Raw genomic sequence first — 23,261 nt, 5'->3', positions numbered from 1 at the left:
TAAACATTTTTTGAACAGCTCCGAGTTTGTGGGGGATGATGGATTGAGGTCGACTGGAGGGGGTACTGAAAAGCAAACGCCCTCTGGATCATATTCGAAAGAGGCAATTAGGATTGATGAATTCTGAATAGCTTATTCCTTCATAATGAGGATTAGTCCGGCTTATGACGTGAACATAATCTGCTGATTTTTCAAAGGCAACCTAATTTCTGGCTTTAACCATAATAGAACTTCATCAATACCTAATAAGGTTCGAAAAACTCAGACCGTATTAAAAATATTTTTAGATTTGGCAGATGAATCTCCTTCGTTTGACTTCAGATACTTCTCTTACTCCAAAATGAATTGAATGGACTTTTTTTCCATATCAAAAGGCTTTGAAAGATTTGTGCCTAATCCTTTGCCATGTCAACGAAATTAATAATCATCCCCTAAAGATTTCATCGTTAACCGTGAACCTCAGGAGGTAAATGGAGGAGACGAAGCTCCCACCAAGAATTTAATGAATTTCACTTGGCTTATTCCATTTTTGTTTGTTTTTCCAATCGAATGCGGTTTTGTAACAAAAATAGATTTTCTGAAGTTGCCAACCGGTACCAGAGTTGGAATTCGCGGATAGTTAATTTTCGGGAAATAATTGAATTAAAGTAAACACCGAACAGAAATCTAATTGGAAGTAAAATAAACAATGAACGAGATCTGAAGCAGCTCATTCTGCTGGACCAATTCTGTGCATCTCACATCAGATATTCCCACATTAGAACTAGAAAAGATTTGTGTCCGGTATTGAAATTGAATTTGAAAAGGGAACTGTCCACTCATTCAATTCAAACAAATAACAGAAATCTGTATGTGCCCCACACGCACACCTAATAGGCCATTGTTTGCTTAGTTCTATTATTGGAAAATTACACAAATCAGTTCCGCTGGATTGCATGCGACACACCCACGTTTTAAATTGTTGATTATTTGTGAGGTACATGTGGGTATGCCGCACTGCATTTACATGCGTTAGACATGAAGGTGCAATTTGCCAAGGGACAAAAAGGCTTTGCGGGAAATGCATGATTGCATTTAAAGTTAGTTTAACACTTTCATTCCCTTTTGCGGAGTATTCAAGGACAAACTGAACCTTTCAAAAAATCACTGCATGATTAAGGAAGGGTTAGTGGCTTTGCTCCAAGAGGGTGCTTTTCAGCCTTCCCTGTTACTCCTTGTATAGAAAGTTTCTGTTCAAAACAACAAAAGAATACTCAAAAATACTCCTGACATGATCCAAAACTGAATACAGTACAAAATAGTTCATGTTATTTGAGCGGAAACTTCTTTAACCATATGACCTTACCTCATGCCCTTAGAAGGTGACCTTACTCTGATATGTGTAGTAGCCGCGGCTGCGTGACGGGGTAGAATTTCTTTCGCCTTTTTTCGAGATTCAATTGATCATATAATGCATTCCATAATGGGCAATTACCTTAAATTTCGCAGGATATTACATATTATTGAATGACAGAGGGGAATGATCTGTCGCATCAGTCAACGCAACTGCGTATGTTCCTGACAACATGAACTCTAGAAGTTCAAAGCCGATCGTAGCGACATCAGGATCTGCTCCTAGAAGACAGCTGATTAATAGCCGGTGAACTGTCAATTTCACGACTAAGGAGTGGATGGTGACAGTAATCTTGCGAAGCGTCTCAAGTTCATGAAAAGGGTCATGAAAATTGCTGTCCGTGAGAAAGCTGACGATTTAGAACATCTAAGGAACTGTTGAACTCTGGTGTTAAGTTAGTGGCCGTTTTTGAGAGATGAATTGAGCCTGATGCGGGAGTGTTTCGTATTCGAGTTGTCAAGGAGTCGTGGGGGTTTTGTAAACAAGTGCTTTTTACAGTCCGCTTTCGAGGTTAAAGAAAAATTTCTTTTCAGCTATAAATGAGCAAAGAAAGCGGGAGTGAGAAAGTGCCCGCGAGCAGCGGCGTGAAGCGGTGAAAGGCTCCACCAGATTTTTGGATAAGACGTGGTAACACGTTCGGATGGGGAAGAGTCTTTGGAAGATAAAGAAAAAGTAGCAACCGGTCCGACGAAAGGGGAACAATAGCGACGTGATAATTTAAGGACACGGGGCCTGAAGCGGACATTTAGCAAGTAAGAGCGCCGTCTCTGGTGAACGCGGTGGCGGAATCGGCGGTTTACTACCGGAAGTAAAATTCTGGTGAACTTTTCACGTTGGGGAGTCGCTCGCATCTTCCAACTAAATGAACATATCTAATTGAACCGCTAAATACCTCACGTTGTGCAAATTTAAAATGTCCCATCAGCCCGGACTTTTTTTGTGTGTTTCGACTGAGAATTAATAAGAGCTACGGCAAAAAGAAAAAGCGAGGGTCGAGTGACATCTCCCCAATAATTTAGTTTGAACGATAATGGTGGCTCGGCGAAGGCATACCAAAATATATGCACAAGATGTGTCGGTCCTCATGGGGAAAGGAATTTCAGATCGTCGTTGCAGGTTTAGATTAGAATAAAAATAGTTAATAAACCCACTGTTGAGCAGACTTGTTAGCATTGATGCAGGGTACAAGTGGTTCCCAAAATATCGGTACTTGCAAGACCAATAAATTAACACTAGCGAATAGGAAAAGCAAGTTTTTATTATTTCAAATAATTTAATCGGTAGAAATATCACGTAATTACACTCAGATCCTTAATTTGCTAACATATTTGCATGAGTATTCATTTTTTTTTCTTAATTTGATTTTACATGAATATACTCACAATGCTGACCACATTGCCTCCTACAGTGCACTGTAGTGTATCGGTACGGTCTTGAATGAAGTACTCTAACCCACTTCAAGCCCCTGTCCAATATGGATTGTTGAGCCTTATACTTAATATAATGAACTAACTCTCTTGTCAGTTTGCGGACTTCCTTCTTTTCTCCTCCTCCTGAACCCCGCTAAACTTTAATTTAGGGATATCCTCCAGAATAATGGCCTGTAGATGTCAAGGAAGGGAACGTCAGACGCGCAGTTCGATCGCGGTACTCGGGTGCGGTGCCACGCGCGCGGTTGAGCCACTTTTTTTTATTTTTCAGATTTTAGCTCGCGTTTTGGTTTACCTCGATAGGTGCGATCTCGCGAAAACCCCTTTATTTGTTTGAATATTTGCAAGATCCAATGCGGACGCACGCATCAATATAGACACGTGAACTTTGTATAGAATGCGAAGCACAAAACAGATTGATCAAATCGATGAAGGGTTTATTATGGTACAATCACCAGGCTAGGTAGGCTTTCCAAAAAAATACAAGCCAAGAATCTATCCTGAGCTTGGAGCCCCTCATATAATTTTCTTCTTCTTCTGTGACGATGCATTCCGATGTCTGTGCTTGGCCTCCTGGAGTCTTCATCTTCATTGATTTTAATCCAGTGACTGCGGTTTCCAATTTCCGAACCCGAACAGTGTATAACTAGTATTGTCTACTAGGGCCTAATGTCTGCTTTCGGTTTTGCTGGTGGTCATTTCCCTTTCGCCCTGAGAAAGTGCCTGCAAGTTCTTCGGTCTTCAATAGGTTCTACATGACCTACGCAAGGAGGTTCACGTGAATGGTGGCTACTAATAGATGCAACTCGCATGTACCATACTCCGTAAACCGTTCTTCCTCACTGGGCCTGGTTCATCGTCCATGCCTTGCTACCGTAACACAGGGCAGGTCAGATCAAAATTTTATATATTTGGAATGTTTGTTTTGGTAGGCGGTCAAAGGCTGGTGTAGGTCCCAGGACGAAATGTATATTGATACTCACGACGAAGCAAAAAACCTGAGAAACGCCCGCTGAACCAACACCAACAGCTTTACTACCAAACCATATCTCCACCTCCACGTGGTGATGGCTGGAAATTCTTTCTTAATGAAAAACTGCAAATGCAGAAGGATGAAGGCGAGTCTTCGGCGCCTAAAAACGGGGCAAACCGAAAAACCTGGCCCTCCAGGTTAGCGGTTGGGTAGGGCTGACAACCCTACATGGAAAACCGATGTTTCAAAGCCACAGAAGGAGCCTCGAACAGGACGAACTTTACAACAACGAACCCGACAACGACAACGAAATAACTATTTGCGCATTATGTCATGGAACGTGGTCGTCATTCGGTCTGTACAGGGAGCGCCATGTACAGACAGGCAGAATGCTGCTTAGCAGCTAGCCGATACCCTGTCCCAATATAAGGCTGATGTAACAGCGTTGGACAGGGACCAGTTTCCTGAAGAAGAGTCCCTACACCATATATTAGAGTGGCCATCCAGTAAATGAAGCGCTCCGAGTAGGTTCCTTAGTTGGGCAAAAATGAAACCTGCTGTTATCAGCTTTGAAAATATGAACGAAAAACTATCCACTCTGAATTTACTAGGCAAATTTAAAAATACAAGCTTCATAAATGTTCATGCCCCTACAGAGAAGACTGCATAGTCGGAGAAGGATACCTTCTACTAGGCAGTTGGCAGACGCTCGAAGCCTGTCCCAATTATGATATCAAAATCATACTTGAAGATTTGAAGTAGGGACGGAGCCCGTATTCAGGCGATACATGGGCTCTCATAGATTACATAAGAATACAAAGAATAACGGACTGCGGATTATTCAGTTAGCGGCACGGCACGAAATGGTTGTTTCAAGTACCTGGTTTACACGGAAAACGGTCCACAAACATATATGAGCCTCTCCAGAAAAGGTCCTCTCCTGAAAATCATGTGAGAGTATAACATTCACAACATAGCCCTCCGTAAGACCTATGAAGTGTGATTTTCTCTCAGCGAAAAACGATGGAAAAACTTTTGGAATATGGACATCAGTTGCACCATTCTTTCATCGACTTTAAGATGCCTATGATAGGATAGCCAAGTTAAAACTATACATGCCATAAGAGAATTTGGTATCCCGATGAAATTGATAAGACTAACTAGGCTGACCCTGAACAATGTGCGAGGCCAGATAAAAATAGCAGGATTAGTCCCGGAACCATCCAACATCAACAACGGTCTAAAACAAAAGAATGCCTTATCATGCGTCCTCTTCTGGAGAAAGTGATTCGCGATGCAGACATAAATGCACAAGGCACCATCTGCTTCAAGTCCACCCAAATAGTGGCCTACGCTGATGATATTGACATAATGGAAAGAACAACCCGATATGTACACTCTGCCTTCATCCAGATCAAGCAGACGGCGCGAGATTCCGGGCTGCACATTGAGGAAGGCAGGGCGAAGTACATGACGCCAAAAAGCCAACAACATCGAAGCGCACAGGTCAAACGAAAACAATGAAGATAGGAAACTACAGCTTGGAGACCGTTGAAAATTTCACAACCGATAACAGCTATGCTGATGAAATCCGCACAGGATTGTTCGCTGCCACCAGAGCCTATTTCAGCTTACAAAAACTGTTTTGCTCCAAATGTCTCACCATAGGGTCAAAGCCGTTACTGAACGAGACTATCATCTTGCCGGACCTCATGTATTCCTCGAAGACTTGGGTTCTTAGAAAAAAAACTGCGAACTCTTGGCCCCGTTCGAGAGAAAAATCCTCCAAAGAATGTATGGCCCTACATGAGGATGGACGATTCCGTAGCAGGCGACTTCTGAACCGTGCTTGCAATAGGAACGAAAACTAGTTAAACTTCCGAAATTCACAGCGTGAATATAAGAAGCTCGTTAGGTGTTCGAAACGAGAATCCTTTAGAGCGTAGTGTGAGCAACTAGAAGGCGAAAGAGAGACTTCAAAGCTAGGCAGAGTCCTTAAAAGGGATGAGCCGGCTAAATTGGACTTTCTTTAAAAAAAAACCCGGACTTTCCCGAGCTCCAGACTGGAATCAGTACAGACCCTCCTGGAAGTACACCACCCGGGACAACGGGTTACAGAAATAGTAGTGGGACAGTTGACAGTTCTTGCAACCCCTTCAATACGCAACTACTGCATGGAGAACTGGAACACTGCGAAAGCGATTGTTAGCTATGAAAAGATAAGGGTTGCCGTACTGTCCTTTGAACATTTCAAAGCACTTGACATGGATGGCATCCTAAAGGAGGGTATGGAGCACTTAGAGTTACCTACCTTCTCCAGTATTGAAGAAAATCACGCTTTAAAGCGTTTAATCACCGCCATGAAGAGAAGCTGTGGAGTCCTGTAGCATTCTTGGCATATGTGCAATCTCTTTTTATGTTGAAAATTGTGGCCATAGTTACTTTTCAAGCTCCCTCTCCCTAATAAAAACCCCAAGCCAAAATGGTATGACCGTGAACGGTCATATCTTAATGGTCTGGGTACCAAACGACTCGCAGTTTCAGCTAGCCTTGTCTCGCCAAAAGGAGCTCTGCCGTTATCGACTTACCCTTACCAGTTAAATAAAGGCAACAGCAGCCAACTATGAATCGAAAGCGCAAAATAAAAGCTAAAATTAAATTTCGATTTTGATAACCCAACCTTGAGGGAAGGAGCAACCCTGAACTCATCGATGAAGAACCTGAACCCAGACTCAGATTATTCACTTATTCAATAGGCAACCAATATAATTGGGACCCAGTTCTTAACGGCCGAGCCGAAGCGGGCCCCTACTGGCAGGATTTCCGACTCCAGCCTCCGGGCAAACCGCCTTGCCGCCTGGCAAGGATATGAAAGCCGACGGATGGGTCTTATATGACAATACCAATCCATCCGAATACAATACCGAGCAGTGCGAGCAGCTTAGCAGGAAACTCCTCCTAGCTGTAAGGACTGCATCCCTGCAAGGCGCTAAAATGATACGGCTAAATTTTGCCGACGAAAACACGAAATAGTGGCTCAAGCAATAGTGGTCCTCTCTCAAGGATGTCTGGAAAGGTACACAACGAGCCTGAATAGAGTCCCTAAACGGCCATCGCCCAAAAAATGCTTTCTCTGGTTTCCGGAAAAACATCCTGGTGCTGAACTTCTAGCAAAAATTGGTGTCCAGAATAACTTCAACATCTCCACATAGATACTGATAGGCAGCAAAGCAGAAGGAAAGCCGATAGGGTTCAATATCAGCGTTCCTGAATCAGATCAGGAAGTATCGGGTACAACCGAGCTGTCGGCTCTACTACGATTTTGAGATTACTTGTCATTATCTGGATCAATAGCTACAAGGCATGTATATACCTCATGCAAGAACCATAGGTTGTTGGAGGAGAAATCAGGAGCTTGAACTTTCAAGAGAGTGATAGACCACCCAAAGATCTCCACACTAGGTATGTGATGATGACACCACACAGCCAAGCAAACCACAAAAACTCAACAGTCAGATAAGAAGATTCCTAGGTGATCTGCTTATTTCCCCTAGGGAAGTTCCAGCATCAACGAGATAGAACCGAGTCTATTAGAGTATCTGAATCGGAATACCCCTCCTGGGGCACATCAACTCCATTGTTGGAGTTGAGAAAACAACCCAGAAGAAAGAATGGTAAAATACCATGGTAGAACTCGGAATTGGGTAAAGCAGCAGAGAACTGGCTGGTATCAGTACAAAGAGGCGCAAAAAGCTCTAAAGAAGAGCATAAGGTAAATTCAATGATCTCTTGAGAAAATCTCAAATTTGAAGCGGATCCTTGTTGAAGAATGTAGCCAGCAACTAGATTGTCTACGTTTGGAAAGGGAAAGCGATGAAAAAACGGGAACCATTTGTAACTTCTTAGACAACATCCAAGACCTCAGCTCAGAGCCGACAGGTTCATACAGCCCTCAACATAGAGACTGAACTCTAGCATGCAAAGTGGCATCACTGGAGTGATTCATCGATGCAAGTCTGCGGGCTCAGATGGCATTATTCCTGCTCTAGTAATATGTTAGAGCGACTGAATACCCTGGGTCTATACATTCGGAATATATACCGCGCTTGCCTAGCATACGCTTACATTCCAATTAGCTGGCGCAATGTGAAAATGATATTTATCCCCAAACCAGGGAAACCCACCTTTACGGATGCAAAACGCTTCCGACCGATCAGTATAACTTCCGATCTATTAAACGATTAGAAAGAATAGTTAATCGTTTCATTCCTTATAGGAGTGTATCCTAGGTTCCTTCTTCACTGTAGACGACATGCCTACCAGGAAGGCGAATCCACGGAGACAATACTATACAAGCTCGGCGCAAAAATTGAGAAAGCGATGTCCAGAAAAGAATACGCCTTAGGCTCATTCATGGACGCCGAAGGTACCTTCAATTATTCCTCATTTGAAGCGACTTACGTCACGGCAAGACAGCATGAAATCAATCCGCTGTTAACCAGTTGGATCTTTCACATGTTGGAGTAGAGAAAGAGACACATACTGGTCGAACAGAAATCTATTGACACAGGATGTCTTACGGGCTGTCCTCTGTTATGGCTCCTGGTATTTGGGGACACAAAGAATTCCGCACAAGCATTTGCGGACGATCTAGCCTTTATAATTATCGGCAAGTTTATGGACACAGTATGTGACCGCTTGACGGCAACTCTGTGTGTAATCCACAGTTGGTGCCTCGGTAACAGACAGCAGCTACACGCTACCCACCTTATTATGAGTGCATCTCCACTCCAAGTTAACGTGGAAGCACCATATCTAGGAACAACACTAAAAATTCCAGCAGATTGCTCTGGTATTATAAGACCGTGGCAGGTAAGACTTGGGGACTTCCACCACAACGAATTCATTGGATGTATACATCCATAATAAAACCCATAATGGTATATGCATGCATCGTCTAATGACAGAGGAAGCTGCTGACGCAGATACAAAGGCTGGACTACCTAAGTATTACTGGAGCATCCTAAATTTAGTTGCAGGTGAAAGGGAAAGCAGCTAACGACGCATATAGGCTTAATAATATTGGCACGCGGAAAGGCGGCTAATCATACGGTCATGTGCCCACCTCGAAATTCCTAGGCAAACACATGAGATCATATAGTCTCCCGATTCGTCTTTGAAAAGACATACCCCCATCGTAATCACCAAACCAAGCGTCTGGTCCCACAATGGTAGGACCAGAGTCAGCTTTTGGCATCCCCCTATCCAATGTCGAAACTACTGTGAAAGGTGAAATTGCAAGGATTCACGCGGCCGAGTAAGGAAATTTGAACTTCTGCGGGCAGGCGAAAATTTTTACAAAAAAAAAACCCTAAGAAGTGGGACATTAAAACCCTAGTGGAACTTTTCACGGAACACTGCTCCTTGAACTACCACATGGAAAATATTGAGGTAGTGGTATCAGCTATATGAAGCCAATATGGGGAGAGGATGGCGGCGGCCCTGCATTTCATATACAGCTGCGCGGTCTCCTCAGTATCTTCGTTATCGCGGTGGGGCTTTTTCAAAGAAGAGTCTGCGCACTCTTTGTCTCTGGAGAATGTTCTCAGATTCACAAAAACCTGCCGCAGGCGAAAAATCATTGACTAAGTGATATCCGAAAATAGTACCATAGGCCCAACAAGATGCCTCCCCGCCCCCCCTTCCCATCTACTGATATGATCAAAACTAAATAAATGGAAGAAAGGAACTCTTGTTTTACGAATAAAAAAGTCCTGACTACGTCATCCACTTGATGGTGGACCAGATCAATTGAAAAGAAACTTTCTCCCACTTTTTTGGTCAGCTCTCCCCTCTTTTGGACTAATACTCCATTTTCTAAAAACCGACGAAATGCAGTTTGGCCCAGGACAGAGTAAACCTCCTGCTTTTCCACAATTGTTTATTGTTACTTGTGATATTTATATCCTCGAAATTATAGGTATGACAAGTCTGTCATCATTCACTGCATCAGCTTTTTTGTCAGTCACACCTCTTGCAATATCATAGAAGGACTAATATCTGACGAGTCCTTCGTCCTAGTGGTTACCACCATTAGTCATAATTTTTTTAGACCTATCATCATTGTTTGATGTTGAAGGTATTAAAAACAAAAAAATTAGCAAGGCTGAGGAAAAAAGTCTATTTCGAAATAATATAACGTAAAGAGCACGAAGACCAATCAAAAGCCTAACAATGTCGAACAATTTATAAGGAATGTGATCAAAGCAAACAATTTTCCTAAATAACAGGGATAACTTCTACTTGTCCTTCCATAAAAAATTAACCAAACCTTCAATTTGTTATTGACAACTGAATGTCCACTTATCTCATCAATTCAGAGGACAGGTCGACCCCAAGTTATTCCATTCCTTCAACACATCCAATGTCCACACAAATCAGTCTGCCAACTTCCAAGTCATTGTACATGAAGAAATACCGAACTATTCACCCCTGCCAACTACCTGGAGGCCATAATTTCGCTAAAACTTCAGTAATTTCTCGGCAAAATGGAAACGTATAAAGGAGATACATCCACATAAATATATCTATGTACACAAATCATTCTCACCTTGGATCGTTATTTTCATTGACAAGGAATATCCAACTGTCAGACAGAATCTATCTGAAATGTACAATTTTCGAGGTAAAAACTTTGTAAATGTAATAAATTTATAAAGTGTATATTACTTTGGAGCAATATTTTAGAGAGCACAACTACAGATAAACATCCGTTCATGAATATTGCAAAATTCTACCGTGAAATTGCTGCTTTCTTATATAAATAAATACTGTTCATTGTTATTTATAAAATGAGCTCAGTTGTGGGTGCAAAACTTTCCTTGACCTCAACAAGCAGCATCGAGAAAAATTAATCCATGTTTCTATATTAAGATACGAAATAAAAATATATCATTAATTTGTTGGAGGAGATGTTTCCATTTAATGATGGTCATTTATTAGGTTTTTAGCAATGCAATTTGTATCCATTTTTTTAACTTTTCACCTTTTCTTGTTCATTGAAATATTTAAAAGCGAACCAAAAAAAACCCACTTGATTGCCTGCTTACAGAGGATCGACATAGCCATTAAATATAGAAAGCTTGAAAGGGACAGTCGGCTTTGCACCAAACCAGATATAAAATTGTCACTCAGTTTTCAGGAAACATAACACCAATCTTGACTCAGTTAGAGGTTGTCGTCATTCTCCTATGATTTTTGAAGGCGGAAGAGATGAGTACTGAATTGATGAGTTCTAACACGCGGCTGAGGTAGGACACAAAAGCGCAAAGCAGGTTGAAAAAATCACCTGATTTCTACCCATCCTGATTAGATATGATTGATACCGACTGAATTTTATATTCGAAACTATTTATTCACATAAAATCTTATAGAAAGTAAAGCTTGGAGGCTCAGAATACAAATTTATTGTTAAGAATTCAAATCTATCCAATTCCTTGAATAAAATGATAAAATACCAAACCAAGCTATATCAACACCATACAAAATTGTATTATTGTAATTACAATTACTCGCAGCTTCCCTACCGCATACAAATCCCGGAACCAGTCGAATCTAAAATACTAAATACGTGCTCCATCCATACAAAAAAGGCCAGAATACGTACTAACCATCTATAATCCATTTAAACGTTCGGCACGTAATACAAATCTATGGGTCTCGTAATAAACGTGGATAATTCTAATTCCAAAGCAAAAGCTAATTTGCATTCAGCGGAACAATCGTTTGCAATAATGCAATATGACAAATAATCTAAATTAAATCGAATAGAATTTTATTCTGCCTTTGTGGCTCCATTCATTTCCTCGCCAAAGACTGGCTTTGGAAGCTAAACAATTAGCCCACATAATAATTGCACTGCGTTTGACACTTTGCCGAATGGTCTTTGTGCCTCAATGTCGAAAATGCAATAATAATAATTATTATTTTTGTGTATTTTGTATTGTTTTCGAATTACAATGGATATTGTTTATAGTAGCTATCGATTGTGACATAGTACGAACGAATTTGAAAGTGGTAATAGATAGTTTGAAGGCAATCATTGAAGGGGATTCCCCTGAATTCATAATTCCTATTTTATAATATTATTTCAGATACTAGCGAAGAAGATGATATTAAGCTACAATTATTATAAATATTTCCATCATTCCCACAACAGAATATCCTTCAAAAGATACTTCTGATAAAGTGGATGGAACTGGAGCCAAGCGCCTACTGTTCGACGACAGTTCGACCTGACTATCCTCCACTGCGCGAGCCAAGTCAAGCAGCGTCTTCGTCATTCCGTCCAACGCAAGAGGAGTCCGCAAGTGAACCAAAGGAGTAACCCAAAGGAGAAAAGATGTGCCTTAAGGTCATCGAGAGGAGCAGCAAGAAGACCCTTTCAACTTCATCTACCGGCGAAAAAAACCAAAAAAGCAAACAGATGAATGTTAAAAGTGTAAGTGTTCCCCAAGTATCAAGTGTCAGTGCCTCCTCTGCTAGTGTCATAAAGCTCAAAAAGTAGAAAATTCCTCCAATAATGGCATATAATATTAATGTCCCACAGCTACTGAAATCCCTTAAGGGTAAAGGCCTAAATGCGACCCTAAAAAACCCGAGAGTTGATAAAACCTTTATTTTTGCAGAGTCCACCAGGGACAATTGCAAATTTTTTTAAGAACCACCACAAGAGCCCTCCATCCCTTAAAACTCAATCCATAATCATCCGCGATCTCCACAGGGCAGCTGACCCAGGAGAAATTATAACCGAACTGACTTCAGAGTACCCACTTCTGAAAGTTCGCACGGTTACTAATTTAGTGACCCAACAAGATAAGGCCCTCCATCACTCCCTATAAAATCCGAATCTGGCCTTTTTATAGCCAATTATGAGCCCTCCCAAGAGCTAAATGAAATTTTCATGGTAAAGTACATCCTTCATCAAATGATTAACTTGGAAAAGGTCAAACCAGTGGAAGAAGTGCAGTGTTACAACTGCCTTATCGCCCAAAATTCCTCGATAGTGCAAAGATGCGTTAAATGCGCAGCCATCCGTATGGGGGATGTTCAAGACCCGCGACGGGCACCCTACAAACTATCGTGGGTGTCCAGCTTATAAAGAGGTGGAGCTAGTCGGGAAGTTATCAAAAACCCGGAAGGCAACTAAGAAATCTTGTGTCAAGCAAACAGTGACACAACTTTCACAGAGTTTGACCAACCCAGGCGTGTCATACGCGCAAGCTATTAAGAAATCTCTTTCCAAAGCAGCGAATCAAGTAAACGCCCAGCAACCAAATAAAGGTCGTCAAAGAGGTGAAAAGTTTGCCTGTTGAAACAATACCAACAACTCTACTACCAAACCCTCTCTCCATCTCCACGTGGTGATCGCTGGAAGCTCTTTCTTAACGAAAAGCTGCAGACGGAGCGCCGCGCCTAAAAACTGGACAAATTGTACAAACTGGTCCTCCAGGTTGGCGGTTGGGTAGGGTTGACAGCTCTACATGGAAAACAACTTGTTACGAAGCCACAAAGGAGAGGCGGACTGGTCGGATAACACAACGACGAACCCGACAACGACAAAGGAATAACGATTTGCGCATTTCTCATGGAAGGTGCGCTCCCTGTACGACAATGAAATCCGCGCGCGGTTGTTGGCTGCCAACAGAGCCTATTTCAGTTTACAAAAAACTGTTTCGCTCGAACTGTCTCACCATAGGGTCAAAGCTCTTACTGTACAAAACTATGATCTTGCCAGTCCTTGTGCATTCTTCGGAGATCTGAGTTCTTAGCAAAAAAATTGTGATTTCTTCGACGCGTGCGAGAGAAGAATCTTCCGATGAATTTTTGACCCCCTACATGAGGATGGACGATTCCGTAGCCTACATAACGACGAAATCTATTACCGATATCATGACCGTCAGGTTGTGGATAAAATCCGGCTCAATAGGTTACGGTGGGCGGGTCACTTAATCCGTATAGGTGAGGATGATCCCACCCGAAAAGTCTATAAGGGCAATACATAGATACAGGGTGCGGCAGCATAACTTCCTTTTTTCAAAACTCAATAAAAACTATTGTATGCATCGCAAAATATTTATTTATTTTTTATAATGTAGGTACATGTCTAAAGTTTTTATTTACATTGTTTTGAAGATCAAATCTGTTAGGTGACGTCCCCCATTCTCCATACATTGCGTAAACCGATTTCTGGCGTTTGCCATGACTCTTGTTAGCATAGCAGCTGTTATGTTGGCAATTTCTTCTTGGATGTTGGTCTTCAAATCTTGTAGGGTTCTTGGACGGTTCACATAAACACGGGATTTCAAAAAACCCCATAGGAAAAAATCACAAGGGGACAGATCGGGAGAGCGTGCCGGCCATTCCAAATCGCCTCTAATTGAGATAAGGCGCTCTGGAAAGTGTTCCCTCAAAACAACCATCGATGCTCTTGAAGTGTGTGCTGTTGCACCGTCTTGTTGGAACCAAGTGTCCCCCAAATCCAAATTTTCTAGCCGTGGGAAAAAAAAATTTTGTAGCATGTTTACATACCGGTCCGAATTCACTGTCACTGTAACCTCATTTTCCTCAAAAAACCAGGGACCAATAATTCCAGCTGAGGAAATTGCACACCACACTGTGACGTTGGGTGAATGCAAAGGCTTTTGATGCAATTCTCGAGGGTTGGTGTCAACCCAGTAGCGCATGTTTTGTTTGTTAACCGACCCACACAAATGAAAATAGGCTTCATCGCTAAAAAAAACAATAGCACCCTCGGGAACGACATCAAGAAGAAGCTCACACGCGTTCATCCGAAAATTGAAGTCACGTTCTGAAAGTTCCTGCACTATCGCCATCTTATAGGGATGAAAATGAAGATCATCACGAAGAATTCTTCTCACAGAACGATCGGATAGTCCAAGGGCAGATGCGTGTTTGCGCGCAGAACGCCGTGGCGATCGCAACATTGACGCTCTCACTGCTACAATGTTCTCAAGTGATCTAACGGGCCGAGGGACTCCAGTTCTTCCTTTTGTCGCACTTGCAGTTTGTCTGAATGTAGTGACCCATGTAACAATTGATTTGCGGTCTGGGACGGGAGCCAACGGGGTTAAATTAAAGCGATTCCGAAATGCACACTGTGTTGCAATAACCCAACATCCGCTTGAAAAGTAAACCTCAACGGCAAAGGCACGCTCCTCATTATTCCAACGCATGATGGCGACTGAACCATGTCGGGACAAAACTTTAGAGTATCCCCTCTTGAACGAGACCACTAGCGCTCCGCTATGACATCAACTAACTGAGTGGCACGCATTTTAAAAAAGGAAGTTATGCTGCCGCACCCTGTAGAAAAAGTAAAGCAGGTAAACACTGCCTGAGATGGAACGATGGCGTAGGCAAGAATGCCAGGCAGCAAAAATAGACAGCTGATTAGAGACGAAAGAGCTAGAGAAAATTTCAAACCGAATTCTAGGAACTGAATGCAGTTGGCACTACCCTTCTGATTCTAGGATTCCCAAACGTCTGTTTGGCGCAAGGAATAAAGTTAACTTGGAGTGCAGAAAAAACTTGTACAGACTAGGAGAATGATGACATGTTAAACTGAGTTCTTCTACAAAGCTGAATCAAGAACAAAGCAAAATTCTTGAACATGGCCCTAACCCTTAAATAAAAACGAAAAGTGGACTTTTTCTTTGGGACAATATGAACGAACTTCAAGGCTGAAGAACGCAAGACCCCTTCCACTTCGGACACCACCTTGCACTGGTGGCGGAGTTTATAGTAGTTCACTACTATATGGGTTTGAACTTTCCAACTTTCCAAGCACTGCGAAAGATGGGAACGAGGACATGGACTTGACTACACCACCAGATGCGTTAATGTCCAGGAAAATCGGACATCTTATGTCAAAAAACATAAAGGTTGGTCTAATCAACCTGCAGCATTCCAAACCCTCTTCTTTTCTACTAACAGCAAGGCTCACAAAATTACAAGACTGCCCCTATATGTTCCCGGTACATGAGCAATGGGCTCGATTTAACATCGTATGTTTTCTAAAAAAGAGGCAAACTGGGAGGTCACTATATTCCAAAAATAATGGGAATAATTTTCCGAACAAGTAAAACGTTTGGGAGTTATTGTGGTTAGGGGATTTTTTGGCACAAAGATGTAGAAGTAAAGATGAAAAGAATCCTCGCAGCTTATGAGTTATACAGACCGGCCTTTCCCTCGACTTGGAAGCTTGACTATGTGGATATACGTTGGAATAAGAAAAGTTCATAGATTATTCTTCGTTTAGGTGTATGGGAAAAGACGTGAGGGGCACAGAGTATTGAAAGAGATATTAGTAAAACTGGACCTTGCAATGCCTTCTGATTCGGACCTCTGGAACAAAAGCAGGAGCAGGATCTAGCATATACGCGAGCGACACCCAAGAAAGCTTGAAAGCGTTGAGCAGCCCTTGGTCACCAGAAGAAATTGCCAGGAATACAGAACTCCTTAAAACTCTATATCTAGATTCACAAATCTAATCTACTGTAGTTATTATAAGTAAAATGGGCTACTGGAATGATCCTTCAAAAAATGTCAAGTGAAAACATCCTTGGAAACAGGTAGACTACGAGAGACCAATATAAGCACGAATGGTTTTATTGCAGTCTGCACTTAAATGAGATCAGTCTGAATCAGAATACTCCTCCTAAAAAAAATACGCTAAAAAGGAATGTCCTTTTATAGTCGTGTCTGAAAAAAATTAAATGAAACGAAATGAAATACTACTAGATAACTTAACGGTAACGTATCCTGGTATGACCCATGGCAAAGAGTCCATCCTTACTAAGTACCTGCCTCCAACCAAAAGGACTATAAAAAGGCACAACGATCTCTTTAATCAACCTTTGAAACTTCCTTCAATTTCTTCCCTCAATTTTAGAAATTTCAATGACGAGAGAAGTTCATTTTTTATAGCCAACAATAAGAAAACGTTTGACCAAAATGTAAAAGGTGCAATAAGCAAGCTACCGAACCTTAATTTATCAGCATCTGAATCCAAACATCATATCATTTGCATCGCGAGAACCTCGCTTATTGACAAAATATTTAATTGACTTCTTCGTATTTTCGTTGTCACAGAAACACATTGTATGTAAGTAAGCTCACTAAGTTCACTGGTAGACACAACCGATTTTTCCTTCCTATTTCTGTTTTACCGTGCCTCGATCCGCCTCATCTGATAAAATAATTCTTTGATATACTGCCCAAATTTCCTATCCCCCAAAAAAACTTCCAACGCTTGGAAATCTAGATGATCAAAAAAAACAGTAACAGAGGCAGGACATCAAAGTTTCCCAAAACTACAATATTAATCACTGGCACGATAACCCAATTGGATCTGAGCCTTGAAGGTTTACGGTACCATGTAGAAAGCACTGTAGTCACTGTTGCACTTGACCGTAATTATTATCCTGATTTGAATCAGGAAGTCATTCGCAGCTATGTCGACTGGTATCCAGTATCCAGTCCAGATAGAAATCTCACTGCCATCAATGAGATTCGTACTACAGCCTTCCACTCCGACAGCCTGGCGTTCTAACCCCTAAACCATCCGGAGCAGACTAAGGTAGGGTAATAAATCGTATCATCGGACCTATAACCCTGCTTATCTAGAAAGAAGCGATCCCCAAGTCATCATCCCTCTTCAATTTTACGGTACTCTACATAGGAAATAATAGAGCCTTCAACAATCCAGGATAGCGGAAAATGTTTATGGTAAAATAGAGAAGGTGCTGTTCCAAAACACTGCAAGGCAGTGGAATACAAGTATCTAGACAGGGTCTGGGGTCAATTTTCATAAAAAGCATGAAAAAAGCCTACGAACAAAAACAGACCTGTTACCAGCTTGCCAGAAGAATCAGCGCTAAAGCGTTGAATTTATTCAGGGAAGGTGACGATAGACTGAATCGTGTACAACATCAGGGCACAAATATCTTTAAAAAGATGCTTTCTAAACCTCATGCACCAAAGATCAAGGCAAGTTGAGATAGTGTAGGAAGTGGAGTGGACAGGAACACAGTGCATGTTGTGCAAAGGGCAAGTTTTGTACGAACTAAGAGTGATGGCATGCACATCGATAGCTGCTGCGCTCCTACAATTGGATGGTAAAATTGCAGCCCTAAAATAATTGCTAAGTGATTTCGGCACGTAGACAGTCGGGCACAGCAGCCAGCTGATGAAAACCGCAGGGAGAATTCAATTGAAACTCTTTCCAGGGCTAGATATGCCACTAGCTAAAATTATAAACGTGCCTACTTTCCGAAAAAGAGCGGCAGGCTCGATTATCAACTTAAAGCACGCCATTGTCCCCTGAGGGGCCGCATGGCCTGACAGATCAGTGAACACTACACCCGCAGTGATCAACAGGCCATCTTCCTAGACATCGAAGCTAAAATCTACAACGGAAAACTTTCCGAATCAGCCAGAGTGTTTGCCTGGCCCAGCAAGGCTTGGCAGGAAGTGTTGACAACGAAGCAACATGATAGATAGAGTATATAGTTTTTCAATGGGTGGCAGAGTCATGCCACGCTTCCATGCTGAAACGCCGTTTGCTCTCCAATAGGAAAATGAACTTAACCAACTTAACTTTACCAAGACCTTGATCTCCGTAATGACCTTAATCGGGTTGCTTATATGACTATCTCTCTAGGAACTCCAAGCCTCACGAGTTCTCAATTTTAAGATCCCTACTAAATTCTAGAAAGGTCTGCGGATGTATTGGAAGCAACAAGGTCCAATCGTCATCTTGGAGGTCAAAATACCTTTTATTCAGTAAGCTGATGTTGAATTAAAATGATATTTAATAAAACTGAGAATCCACTGTTGCTTCAACCAGTTTATCGAGAATGTTGGAGGGACCCCTATAATAGAAGGCGAATAAAGAGCCTAAAGAATAAATTGTTACAGCAGGGGTTCATTAGCGCCCCATATTAGGACATTTTCAACATCAACAAACTCGTATTTACCATAGAATGTAGCGACGTGCTCGACCTTATGGTCAATATTGGTCATGGGCTTGGACCTGCCAATGGTTGTAAGCATGAAGTACATCCAAAACGTGTTGCAACCATTCTTAAAATCAAATGATGGTTATGAGTAATCAAACTGGAGGGGAAAACGATCCTTGAATCACACCCTTGAGAAGGTACGCCATGTTTAGCAAGAATAAAGCCTAACGTCGTGAAACGGGATGCAGTCACAGATTGCCCGCGGGTGAAATGGTCCGATCCATCCTGCTGTATGCTGCTCCAGCCTCTGCAAGAGCATTGGCCAGCGTCTCGAAGCAGTGAAGAATGAGTTCGACATATCGTCGAAGAGGGTGTGTGATGTGTTTAGCAGATCATCGGATAAGATAGCGAATAAGAAAAAAAGAAACAAAACTATTCAATATGATTGCGCACTTCCAAAAAGGAATTGTAAAGAAGATGGTAGCAGGATATTGGACCCTTGAGAGAGAGTATAAGCACGACTTCGGTTGAATGTGTCTCCCGAGTATCCTAAACAGTGCAAATTTGGACATACGGCCTGACAATCTGGTTGTCATGAAGTGCTAAAATCAGAAGATCAGCAACGGTAGCATTGCTCTATAAAATAGAGCAGGTCTGACAGCTAACGCTGATCTAAAACGGAGCTCTCCTCGCGAAATAATACTTCTCAATAGTCCTGCAAGAATGGTGAAAGTGAGACGCACGGGATAGTATTAATGCACCCGAATTCCCCACACTGAAGCAGCATATTCTTAAGATTTCCACTTTTACCCAAAAATAGGGCTCTGATTGGAACCTTAAGACTATAAGATCAGTTTATACATAAAGATTTATAGGAAGCTGGTACTGTGGTACCAGTGCGTAAAGCCTATGACTGTTTTGAGAATGTTTTTCATCAAAAACGACTTAATGTTTTTACTTCAAAGACTTCGTTGAAGAATAAGTCAATTATCATGGATATGCGAGTTTCAATCATTTTGACATTACGACGATCAAAGTTTTGAAAACAACCTCATGGCATTACGCCCCTAGACGGTCCCAAGCCTATTCGAGAGAGTATAGGGTAAATTTCACTCAGACTAATAGTATAAATAAGCCGGGAAATCGATACCCCGCTACGGTAGCAATCTCCTTCTGAGCTGATAGGTTGAAAATTCACTCAAAGTATGCCCTGCTTACCGTCAAAGGTGACTTAAAAGGATGTGGATTTATGGGGTAGAAACCTCCGAACCTCTAATCTCCAGAAACGGCTACCGTACCTCAGAGGCGGGCTGCTTTTTTGGGCTCTTCTTTTCGTAACTGCATTCTGGTATGTGCGAACGCTGCTCGACAACGTTATCGGAGCAAATCACAATGCTACCCTCCTCCAACTTGAACGAAATTTTCTGAAGCACAGGTTGAACATTTTTGGGTTAAGTGAAATAAGATGATGAGACCCTAAAGAGTGCTAAGTCCTAACTTGAGACACTGTGCTTTTGTACTCTAGCAGGCATGGTGGAAACAGGCGTGCATCCGGGGCTGAACTAGGGGTCATTATATCCGCCATGACCTGAGGACCGGTATCAGACAAAAACCTACGACACAAGGAGCAAAAAGTTGTCTATGACTAACTGAATTCAGTCCAAGAAGACTGCAATCGTTATTGATGATCTGAATGCCATGACTCACCTTGTTCGGGCATGTGCTGGAGAAAAACGTCTGGGGGTCGGTAATGACACTGAGAAATGTATGGCATTGTGCATAACACCGTAACAGAAACTACAGGGACTGCAATAAAGTCAGTTAGGCTTCAACTGACCGGCAAGGTCCACTTAATCAAGTCGATCACTTTGCTACATTTAGGAGCTGTCTTTTGCATGTACAAAACAGCTCAGTAGCTGACTACGACCTCGAGTGAGATTATCATTTGATGGTTTCTCTCCTGCACTTATATAATGCGTTCACATCTACACGCAGAAATAAAGAGCCCTGACCTCCTAAGCTCGATATGGTCCGCTTTCGCGATCCGCTTGTCGTTCAGTAGTGAGAAAACAACTTCTTGATCGAATGAATCCAGGAGGGGAGGTCAACATTGCATCAAGAAAAAACTTTCAGATGATTGCATCCCTTTCGATGGTCCGGTGAAGGACGTCAGCAGTAGTCTGCTCTTCCAAGATGGAGGGCAGCTTCAGACGTGGAATAAGCATTTCATCGCGATACTTAACCGTATAATAACCGATAAAACTCGACCTCTCGTAGATGAAACGTCTTATAATCGTTTCATGTGGATTGCTCCTCCAAATAAAAGTGAAATAGCCTCGACCATCAATGCGCTCAAAAAGCGTGAAACCACCGGTTTCAAGGTCCTCCGGCGAAACTGTTTTGGCAACCACCGCAGTTTCTCGGGATGTGCTATTTCCACATATTCGTACTCTTAAGATTTTTCCCAACAAGTGCAAGACGCAGATGTTCATCAAGACTCCGAAAAGAGGTACTTATTTTGGGTACGACAATTGAAGGAGTACTTGTGTGCTTCCTGCTGTCGTGAAAATAATAGTTTAAATTAGCCTGGAACGCATCAAAGAACGTCTCAAAAGTTTAACCAGTAAGGAAGATTAGATCTGGATCTTTCTACCCTGACCATATCGGTACCCTACAAATCATTTTAAACCAGTGCGTAAAGCTTAGACCTCCTTCCCCCTGCTTTTTGTCGATTTCAACGTCAATAGGGAATATATGTACTCGGAATCCTCTAGACTTCGACTAAGCAGGTAACATTTGCTTGGTCTCCAACTATGGACCTTGACCAAATAGCTCTGAAAAATGCAAGCAGAGTCGGACAGAAGAAAAATACCAAGAAAACCAAAATTCTCAGTCTGACGGTTGTCGCCCTTTTCCTATCTATTAATAGGTAGAGCGTCATTTCTTTTGTGGTGTCGAACTCAATGTTACCTGATGTATCAACAGCGATAGATCCGCTCTAGCCATTCTATCCAAAATCTGGAAATGCAGTTGTCTCTAAACCAACATCAAGTTGAGGTTATTCCGTGCAGAAGAGAAAGTACCAAAAAATTCCAAGCCTTCGTTAACATTTATCTCTACCGTATCATCGGGCTGCTCTGGCCTGATACAATCTCGAACAAAGAACTACGTCGGCGTGCGAGCCAGACGCTTTGATTTGAAGGCGAAAGTGACAGTGGGTAGGCACACTTAAGGAAAGGATGAGGGCATGCCATGCTATGGAATGAGTCGCCCAAGAGATACATGCGCAGAACTGTTAAGGAATTCAAGCTTCTGGAAAGGCTTGGAGGGAACAGAAGCACATTTCAGCCAACCGGAAGCGATAAGGTGTGTTGGATGCGCATTTAGGGTATAATGGCAACCATACATACAAATAAAAATCCTGTTAAAATGAAAAGGTTTTGGCGTCGTTCCCGCTGTTGATAGGACTATGATAGAGCTGCTGAAGGCTCTTCTTGAAGAAAGATTGAGAGCATGCTTAGAACTATGCATTCAAGGTTGAGTTAAAAGCTTCCCAGCAATGCTCCTTGGGTAGATTAGATTAAATAAGTCGGGAAACCGGAAGCTGGGCGCTTCAGGTACGAAAGGTTTTGTGTATTTCTTAGTACGTAGCACGTAATAAATGCATATATTATGTGAGAATATTCACTTTCGGATGATATTGACATTCATAGTCTTGAATTTGCAAGGAAGCGACAACTTTGACGTATTATAACTTTGTTAGTAATAGTGCTATTTCAACCAAACTTGGTGGGATCATGCTCTATATTATAGCCTATATTATTGCGAAATTTCATGGTGCTAACGTAAACTTAAGGGGGGTTTTGCAGCCAATTACTAAAAATTATGGTAATATACTATTATTAACTTTATTTGTACAGATATCAGTATGGAAGGTATTTCGGAGCCCAGGCACCATATAGTGGCAGCCTCCTGATTTTTTTCAGATTTTTCGGTTTGGTAGTTTCTGAGAATGGCCCCCTTAAAGGAATGGTCACTTTCAACCCCCCGCACTTCCCACCTTTCCAACAAATGTCAAAACTAAGACCGGCTTCGAAAAGTACTAACCGAGACCTTTAATTTGATACCCCACATGAGTATATTTGATGCAAAAAAAATTTACACCCTCCTTTTGCATGTATGGGGACCCCCCCTTAAATTCGACGTACAAGGATGTAACTCACTGTATGCGTGAGCGTTCACAGTTCCCATCTTTCTACCAAATTTGGTGTCAATCGCTATAACCGTTTCCGAGAAAAATGCGTGTGACGGACAGACAGACAGACAGACAGACAGACAGACAGACAGCAGGGTCGCTCAGGATTTACTTGAGCAGGCCACGCTCGAATCTGAGATGGAAATCGCCATCATAAGCGAACCGTATA

At 42.0% G+C, this 23,261-nt stretch overlaps 1 protein-coding gene across 3 annotated transcripts in view; it reads right to left on the bottom strand.

Annotated features, from left to right (window-relative positions):
* LOC119650775 (dnaJ protein homolog 1) overlaps nucleotides 1–23,261 on the bottom strand; it is a 108,292-nt gene that overhangs the window by 60,096 nt on the left and 24,935 nt on the right. The window contains exon 2 of one of the 3 annotated variants that reach the window (XM_038053881.1): nucleotides 10,407–10,460. The exons of the other annotated variants lie outside the window; for them this stretch is intronic. The gene's annotated coding sequence lies outside the window, so the exon portion shown is untranslated. The remainder of the gene's footprint in view (nucleotides 1–10,406; nucleotides 10,461–23,261) is intronic. 3 annotated transcript variants of the gene reach the window in all.

The sequence above is a fragment of the Hermetia illucens genome, chromosome 3, assembly GCF_905115235.1.
Source record: "Hermetia illucens chromosome 3, iHerIll2.2.curated.20191125, whole genome shotgun sequence".
Lineage (NCBI taxonomy): Eukaryota > Metazoa > Arthropoda > Insecta > Diptera > Stratiomyidae > Hermetia > Hermetia illucens.
This window is presented reverse-complemented; position numbering and strand designations above follow the sequence as displayed.